The following is a 9,922-nucleotide window of genomic DNA, read 5'->3' as shown; positions in this document are numbered from 1 at the left end:
TCTGCAAACTCTTGTTACACAACGACAAAAAGCGCTGGACGATGGGGCCGGTCTGCAACGATATAAAAGGCAGGAAACGAAAAGCAAGAGAAATATACTTCAAGACATGTCATGCCCCGCCGCCATAAAAATAGGGGTATCGTATGGACCAGTTTTCGTGGCAATATACCACCGCCACCGAGCAGAGGCCATTGTTGCTACTCAACGTATATTCACGACGATGCATGCGAACGTTCTAAATTGAATACGATCCCCCTTTGGATCGAGTAGAACTATTCTCTCTATTCGACTGTCGAGGTAGCCGGCAACAAAAAACAGGATCCGTGGCCACGTCACCTATAACGCTAGAGTCATTCTTGTTCCTAATAGTACTACGATAAACGACACAATAAGGCCAGTTTTTTTTAGGAACCATGCAATTTTAATTATCCCTTACCGCTGAAAGGAGACTCGCCCAATAGAGATGAATTTATTTCATTGCAATAGCTTTTGCTCTTAGAGTGACTCCGCGTTTTCGTACAGTGTCAATTTTGCCATTTAGATTGAAAGTATCCCTTAGAATTGTCTCACTTCGTATATTTAATAGTGTTCTAAGGAATATATTGCGACGCTATTCAATAGATCCGGTTCAATCGACAAAAAAATCATCACTATATGTCAGTCTTCAGCGATAGACGGCAGGCGATAGATAATTTTTGCTACATTAAAAATGAGCCTTCATTCTTCCTATGTTTGACGTGTAATGAAGTTCCAGCGAGGATTTTCTTAGTTAACACTTTCACAATTCAGGGCAGCTGGCAAGATCAGGCCGAAAACATTTTTCAGTCCCACTAATCGCAGAGCTACGGAATGCTTCTGTTTGTCTTTCTCTATCTTTGTATTATAAAGCTGTTCTGATACGGTACTCGCGTACAACTAGAATTCATGATAACGAAAGCAATCGCTATGGAACATAGATACACTCTTACCTGCCCCGATTAAGATGGCTGATAGTACATAGATAGTTACTGTGACGGAAATAAAATAGATTTCAATGTAATTGGTAGTTAATTAACACGCATTTCCGATGGCATCGTGCTCCTGCTCAAGCAAGCTGTCAAATTGCACCCATGAGTCCCAATCCGCTACGTTTACAAGTGATTTCAAGCAACGATAAGTTAAGCGTTGTATTTCGAATGTTCGCTATATATAAGTAATATTATTCAGCAGTAATATAATATTACTGTTTTCGGGTACTGTTTTCGGGTTGGGAACAGCACAGGGGAAAATCGGCATATCTTGTAGGGTAGTTATTTTTCTAGCTAATTTTATAGGGTAAAACATCCGAGTCAAACTTGGGATATGAATCTAAATTTAGCATTTCTTATTTGCGGTACCAGAGTGCGTTTACTTTTTCCTGTAGAATAGTTACTCGGCAGTTGTTCGCGAATTGTATAAGTCACAGTTTTGGAACGTTTGGCCATGTCGCCAGTCGTATTGTGACCGACTCCGATCTCTAAATGTAACAATGTGGATGTTTCAAGATAGATTTCCGAAACTGTGCACGCGTTGCATCAGACAGCTCCAAAGCTTCCGAACGAAACGAGTCTGAGGTTCTCAGAGTTCATAGTTTTCTAGAGAGAACGCTTGGACACTAGGCGTGCGGGAACTGCCAGCCTTTAGTAACTCGTTAATGTGCACGAGTCTTTGAAGTCATCTTTCAGTATTACTTTGAGAACTACCTAGATGTATTCGGGTTTTGTTCAACAAACGTAGAAAGTGGCAAAGTCCTTTTCTTCTATGAAGCTCAGACGTATAAAGTTTAATAACTTCTGCCCCATCCGGCAGGCTATTCTTCGTTTCATTAATAATTCGGCTGTTTAACGGATAACAAGCCATCGCACAAGTAGGGCTACTGAGAGCTTTCCGGCCCTTCAAAAAATTATTTTTGGTTAAGTCGAAGGCTTTTTGCTGACGATGATCTGGCCGATTATTTCGCAACGATTTCGTCAGGCCTATGTCAGATCAGAGATTGGGTTTGTTTTCGGGCTTCGACGCCCTACAGTTGGCTCACCATTTCAAAACCAATTCTGAGTAATGCGAATTGTAATCTGTGGACATCTAGTAGCGACTCCCCGCCACTGGAGTCCTCTACACACGTAACAAACGATTACATCTGATCCGTGCCCGATTATAATGCACAGGACAGTAAACGGACGACCCTGCGGCCGTAGTTGTTGCGGTTTTAACGTTCTAAATACCATCAGTTTTCATCTGGTGATGCCTTCGAATTCATAGCAACAAAAACATTAAAAAAATAATAATAGCCGTATTGTTATGGCAATAAAAAAAAACTTAAGTTTATATGATGCTTTTGGAGCGGGAATGACGCTCTTCAGTTGAACTGAAATTGTCGCCAACCCTCACAGCATAGTCTTACTTAAAAGAACCGAATTTAGAAAACAGGTCCTCCCACTGATGATTCCGAAACAGATTATTCATTGGCCGAATTATAATGAGTAGGTTTGCGTCCGCCGCGTTGGTTGGCGCATTGCAGAGGCTCATTGTAGACGGACTTGTACAACGCTATCTCTGGTGTGCGTAACACGTTAAGCACAGCTGGTCGGCTGCAAACAGCATTTTTTAATTTCCGCTAAGACTACGGATTGACCATGCCAAGATGTCATGTGTTATATTTGAAGATAACGAACTCTCCACCGAAAAGAGAAATATCGACAGGTCGTCGAAATTAAGAACCCGTTTAGGTGACAGAAACGAAATGTCTCGCTATTCTCGGAGATCTTTAAATATACTATTAAATTTTAGAATTCGGGTTCAACGGGTTGTTGGAAGTAAGTTGCTAGACGGAGACCAAGTTTTTGCATGCGATATCGAATTGATGTAAAGGAACAAGTGTCACGTCGTGGCATGGATTCCTACCAGCAGCTTCCTGACGTTTTTTTCGAGGTTAAGAGTATCCACCCAATTAATTTTCCTCAAATTTCCATAAAATAGCATGAATCTTTTTTACACTTTGCCATCTATAGAATCAACTGCCATTAGCAACGAGTAAAAAAACGTAAAGACAAAATTTCACTAGTGCTGTCGCATCTGTCTCAACCGGCTGTGATGTGGCTAAATAGCCATATTTGTATAACCTCTGTTCTTCGTCCACTTCCATTTTGTCCACTCGTCGGGTACTCTTCTCGTGAAGTACATTACCTCATCGAACTGTCCTTGTGCCCACTATTCTAATGACGATCCTTCGAAGACACCTGAATGCATACCTTGATAATTCAACTTTTATGCTATTTTACGGATGGCGCTAATGCAGAGCAGTTGTCAGTTTCTGGTTGTAATAGGATGCGTGCCGTTGAATCCCTACTTCTTCCTAGTGTGTTCTTAACATAAGTAGTAACCTTTACTGTGATTATGTTTTAATGTTTATAGTACGTCCGGTTCTGTTAGGTTTGCTAATTCCAGTGCGGACTGATACAACGAACGTATACGCCGACATCGTTAAAAACACACCCGTGTAAGTTGCCTTTTCAGAGCCATCGGTCCTATTCTAAACAAGGTACAGTTGTGCATATCGATCCGGCATTGAACGATGCCTTCCTTACCGCCTGCCGTAGCTAGAGCGAAGAGCGTTGTGTTACTTCTGAAGCTCCGAGTGAGAAAATGCCCTGTTAGGTGCGACGGTGCTTGTATGATACATGTGTGATTGCAACTGATCGTTTCATCATCGTAGAGCTAAACCCTACCGTGATTACGGAACAAATATATATTTCTGTTTGTCGTTTCTTCCGCAGTGCGCTGGCGGCTGCAAGAGCAAATCTCACAAATTTTACCAAGGACCTGCAATTTTTCGATCTGAACGTGAGCCCCGCTCAACGTAGTGTTCGTGATCAAGCCTATGCGTTTGTTAAAATATTGGCACGCGAATGGCATAACGAAGTTCTTACAGCAGCTAGTTTGCGTGAAGGTATTGAAAATCTTTATTTCCTTGGACATTTTTGGAAGCGCGATGAAGTCGTAGCCAGGGTGAGTATATTCCGAACATAATGAGGTGCCACCAACACGTTTTCGTTTATCTACTATTGTGTCGTTCTTATTGTTAAGTAAAAGCTGAACGCCAGCGAAATGATGGCTTATTCAGTCCACTGGTTTCGGAAGAGCACGTTTTGTGTTTCGGACGCACGGGGGAATGACGACCGTTTCCGCTTGAATTTAAGAAGAAACATTCAGATACGAACTACTTAGCTGATTTTTAATGTCTCCTTTCAATCGTTCATATTTCTATTGTTGAGTATCCATAATAGCGCGTGCGTGCCTTTTACAAATCAAGCAACTCTGCATTTATCCAATTTTTTGTTTTTACTTATCCGGGTTGGTTTACTTGGGGAAGCACAAAAGGTATTCGTAGCCTGGTAAGCAGCGTCGCTTATAGGGCAAACTCTGTGCAGCCGTACTTATGCTCAACATTGAATTAAATCGATTATTACACTGGTAGCAGAACGATGATTTCGGCGCACGTTGGCCGTCATGACTGAATAGGTTTTGTTGACGGCTGGCGCAAAGATGGCTCAATGTAACTTTTTGTTTATTTTTTTACATTTCTCTGCCTCTCATAAGAATCGTGTGAACACTTAACACTATACAATGGCAGGTCATTAATGTGTGAACGATCGAAGAGGTTGAAAGCCACTGAACCTGCTTTATATGCGGCTTCACGATATGCGTTGGAAACACCTACGATACACCCTGACGAGTTAGGCTGATTAGCGGCTTAGCCAATCTGTTGGCACCTCACATGTATGGCTTCGTTTGTCATTTCGCTGTATGGCGTACGTTTTAGACTATCGGAATCGACCTGATCCATCTGATTAACGGATTGGGACCACTACTAGAAGAATGCGAAAGATTTAGTGAATTGGATGTTACAAACTGGGATCGAATTGCTTCGGTTATTAAGGCAGAGCTGGTGGGCGATTCCACTACTCACACTAGTAATGAAGACTGTTTCGTTGGGAAGATTAAGTACTTTGTTTTGGACAAGGTCATTGGTGAGTTAATGAAGCTTTTTGTAGGACGTTGCTTTCGATGGGGTCAGTAGTCCGTTGTTTGCGCTTGGATTTCAAACCAATATAAATCACTTAGCCGTACAATGGTGTGTACGATTTATATTGATGATACATAAGCTACAGTGCATATGCGCCCGTCTTCTCATGGTGCCTTTGGTGGAATATCCTGTTAGAGACGTTAGGGGTCACTTTGTCTATGTATGTATAGTGTTCATATTCTACGTACAACTGATCACGCAGACTAAGTGCAAAGAGACAAGATGTGGTGTTTCTATGGAGCCCCCTGATAAGAGGTTGTACGACTGTTTGTTTCTAGATCCATCTGCCAGTTTTAGATCTTGAAATAAATTCTTTCTCAATGTCCTCCAGAATCTAAATTTGGTACTTCAATCTACGTACGAACGCGTTTGTTTCAAAGGAAATCCTAGCGCTTTCAATAATTCCGATAGCGGAGTAGGCCTGAGAAAGCAAACATTTCAGAATTATCTATTGAACAATTTTAGACCTTAATCGTATCTTAGTAATGTTTTGCGTATGGTAACGACCTGAGCTTTGCGAACGGTTGTGCTTGTATGTAAGCCGAGCATGATCAATACCTGCATAGATAGATATATTTGGTCTGACACATCAAAGGCAGGGATAGGACAAAATAGAGGTTATTTCAGTGAAATACATATTACGGGACAGAATAAATTACAGTGGCCTGTCGCGGATAGACACGTTCCGATTGATGGTACGTTATTTCATAATGTAAAACTAACAACTTAATAAACCTCTAGGGGCTGGTGGATTTGGAGTCGTATACAAGGCGCGATTAGGTAAGGCGATCTGTACAATCAAAATGGTCCCGAGATCCCTGATACCGGATGTCGAACATGCGCTAGCCGATAAAGAGGTGGCGTCGATGGTAAACCATCCGTGTCTTGTGCGCTATTACGCGACGTTCTCTACGGCGGAATCGTTTGTCATAGTGATGGAGTACGTCCGGGGAGTAGATGTGATCCGACTTCTACACCTTTCCACACGCTTGTCCGACGTGCTCGTTAGGCTGATCTTGGCGCAGCTTGCATTGGCGATAATCCACATGCATCATAAAGGCTTTATTCACCGTGATATCAAGGTGATACTGCATCCGATAGTTTTTAATCATTAACGGACGATACTGTATACCTCGATTCACCGAATTAGCCTATGGCTCTTATGAAAGAGCCAGCCACCAGACAATACGCGGTCTTTGTACGAAATCTATTACAATAATGTCCTCTACAAGGTATTTTCACCCATAAAATTTTCTTTAGGTGGTCGTTATCAACTACTTTCGACTACTGCCATTAATTGTTTCGAATCCTAGTCACGGTCAGTCATTCTGTGCCGACTGGTTTCAGCCCTCGAACATGATGATTACGGTGGGGTGCCGCGTTAAACTAATCGACTTCGACACAGCTAAAGTTTGTTTCGGAAAATTTGCTAATCGTGCTCTTCCTAGTTTCTACATGCGAACAGCAGAAGAGCTTAAGGACGGCGAAATTGCGGGCACGGTTTCCTATATGGCTCCAGAAATACTGTTGTATAAGGACTACGGACGTAGTGTAGATTGGTCTGAGATGCTGATATGACATAATTAAGATTATATTATATATATATATATATATATAATATATAAAACTATTCCTACTATTAGGCATTCGATGTTGAACTATTTATATCTGTTCCAGCTTAATGCGTATAACGAAACGTCGTTAAATATGAAGCATTCTGCGTAGCTCGACGCGAGTGGGGATCTTCTCTACCGATAACGGTTACGGCTCGTAAAGCTTGTTAATATTACGACCGATGTGTTATTCACTGAATTTTATAGGTGGTCTTTTGGAGTAACGGCGTTTGAACTAGCAATCGGCAAACGTCCCTTCGGTTTAAAGGACAGTATACCTTTCGATGAACAGAAGAAGAAAGTCGTTCGGGGAAATTACGAGTTTCCGACCGGCGTGACTTTGTCAAAACAGCTTAAAAAACTTATAGGGTCGTGCCTTCAGAGACAATTGTCACGTGTGTAACTATGTTAGTGTTTGAATACTACGTCATATACGCATACTCATGCATATAAACATACAAACAGAGGTAAATATTTTAACAATTCTTCTTTGTCGTATCGATGTCAGATAATTAGTTTTGCTATAATTACTTCTGCGTGATTCAATTCGATCTGCAGAGCGGTTTTGCACGGAACACTATTCCCAGTTCTGGAATCACCCGTATTTTTCTGGACTGGACTTACGATGGGTCGAAACAAGCCCAGAAGTACTTAAATTCGATCCTCTGGCGTCAGTGAACGCTGGAACGCTCACCTACGACATCAAACAGGGATGCGATTCGCCCGAAGCAACGCCCACCGTTGGCGATAGGTGCAATCGGCTCTTTCCAAAAGCTGGCTTCACTGTACGAACCGTTCCTACTTTAGGCTATTATTAATGCGTTGCCTTTTTTTTTTTTTTTTTTTTATAGATGTAGATATAGCTTTAATAAAAGCATCGTTTAATTGGCGTCATCTAAAGAAACTGTCGGCCACGCTATCCAAGAAGCATATGATTCTGAGTTGACATAAACAGATCGTACTGGCAACCGGTTATATCGGACCCAACTTACTTTCACTTATTACCTGACTGCAATAAAGTCGTTACTTAAGACAAATGAGGAATAAGCGATCTTTTTTGCGGGTTTTCTTTCAATTTATGCAGGATACTGACTCTCAAGTGCGACTGTACACGTATTCGTCGCCTGGTTTCAAAGACGCATGTCGTATGATCCTTAGGGGAGAGTGTCCTACCGAGCAAGTTATCCATATTATGCCTGAACTAATCGATCTACACGAAGAGGCTGGAAATTTCTATTTTGGAGATGATTCCAAAAGACATCCTCCGGTTTGAATTTGTGTATTACTACCTCGAATTCTAATGAGTCAGCTTCTTTGAAGCGTAGTCCAGCTGCTAGCAGAAGTAGCATACAAAATGAAGGAGGGATCTTGATCGTATGACCTCAATGTAAGTGTTCGTAAAGCGACAGAATGTTGCAAGGTACAATCTCAAATATAATCGATGCTGTGTGTATCTTCCACGTTATTCTTCTTAACTCTATTTGATAACACGTATTACTGACACTCTCGAAACGTCTTTAGATTTTGAAGTCCTTCTTGGTCGTGCTCTAGTGATTCTCTTTTTAATCGAAATTGAAAATACAGCCTCGTTAAATCTGCTCAGCTCACTTCAAAGATAATTTGGTTACTTGAGCAAACAGTCCCATATTCTCCATTGTTGATATTTGCTGTCCCACAATCCTGGAAGGTAACAATAACGTATAGGAATTTATTTTTGAGACGGGATTGCGGCATCTTTACATATAGACAAGTTCATCGAAATTCTTTAGCGTATCTGTGTTTGTTTGTTTGTTTGTTAGTTTTTTTCTATTCTTAAGTTGATCGAATTGCGGCATCGAGAGCTATTATTAAAAGGCTAAAATTGTATAGACTCCTCCGACTAAACTCGACGGCACATGGGCCTTGTAAATCACTCTGATTTTATATGTACTATTGAAAGCAGTGTATGTATGTGTCATATGTCTGTAGTTCTCATGCTGTATCTTCGGTATGAATAGAAACACATGTTCTTTGTTGAATAATGAATTCGTTGATCTGAATAATAGCAAGCCACCGCTAACAGAAGACCGCCATTGTGCCTTCCGAATAATTTACTAAAAGCGATATCCAAGTCGAGAGACACGAGAATAGCTATACTGCCGGTACGCCATCTATATATATACTCGGATGATACGCCGTACTGTTCAGAACTGCTAGCAACGATGCCCTCTGTAGGCCTCGAAAAACTAGAAAATGAAGGCAAGACAAACAAACAAATGATTGTTGGCCGCCTCGCACAATACAGCAAACGCTCGACTAAGAAAAATATTATGACATTACTTATTCCACCCTTCATGAAGGCAATTTTCTTTGCTTTCGTGCGACCTACGGCCATCGAAATGTGATACCGGACGACGATCGCTAGTTCTAGAAGACGAGGCCGCTTTCAAAACGTACTAATAAAATGCAGTACCTTTACAGGCCCCGACGAGAACGTTGGAAGATCTTGACTTCCTTCGCGAGGCCGCTGGAAAGTCTTAAAGAGGACTTCGATATGGAAAATGTGGAATTGCGTGAAGAACGAGCAGATTCGTTGAAACTTAACTAAAGTTGGATACATTTTTACTATTCATTTGTTTACCTATCATTATATGTAGCGATCTGAAACCGCAAACGGGCCAACCGTTTTTTGGCCATGGGATCAGACACCAAAATCGGTTTTTTGCAGCTCAATTCGTTCAAAAAAAAGCAGCAGGTGTCATACGGCCGTATTGTGTTTCATGAGGTTGGTGACTGTATTCTAAGAACAAGGGGAACGGCTTGTCGTCATCGATTTTAAGGGGCCCGCTTAACAATAATTCAAAATCTAGTTAAGCCGACGATTTCTTTTTCAGTAACTATAGCCTATTTAAAATCAGTTATTACTATGGCAACGGTAGCGTTTCTGAGCCGGCTGCTTCTCCTAACACTGACGTATTTCTATCGGCTGTAGATGTGCATCTAGTCAAAAATCAGATACGACATGATAGCTTAGCTGTTCCATAACTGCTTATTCGAAAAGTAGGTGTCTAGCGTGTGTATTGTGTGTGTAGAACAAGCAGATGCTTTGACTGAAAGAATATGGTAAGAAAAACTTTGGTCCTTCGGTTCATCGATGATTTTCACATAGATTTTACATTAAAATCTGTATTAAACGATATCTCTATATATATAAGATAGATGAATCATT

The 9,922-nt window shown here is 41.2% G+C and overlaps 1 non-coding gene across 1 annotated transcript; it reads left to right on the top strand.

The window, feature by feature from the left end:
• The first annotated feature begins 6,937 nt into the window (after window positions 1–6,937).
• Window positions 6,938–9,299, top strand: LOC111269842 (uncharacterized). The gene is made up of 4 exons (XR_015314709.1): window positions 6,938–7,121; window positions 7,273–7,499; window positions 7,799–8,101; window positions 9,175–9,299. It is a non-coding gene; the product is annotated as an uncharacterized LOC111269842 (transcript).
• Window positions 9,300–9,922: the final 623 nt, after the last annotated feature.

This window comes from Varroa jacobsoni, unplaced genomic scaffold (genome assembly GCF_002532875.2).
Source record: "Varroa jacobsoni isolate VJ856 unplaced genomic scaffold, vjacob_1.0 scaffold_1420, whole genome shotgun sequence".
In the NCBI taxonomy this organism is placed as follows: Eukaryota; Metazoa; Arthropoda; class Arachnida; order Mesostigmata; family Varroidae; genus Varroa; species Varroa jacobsoni.
This window is presented reverse-complemented; position numbering and strand designations above follow the sequence as displayed.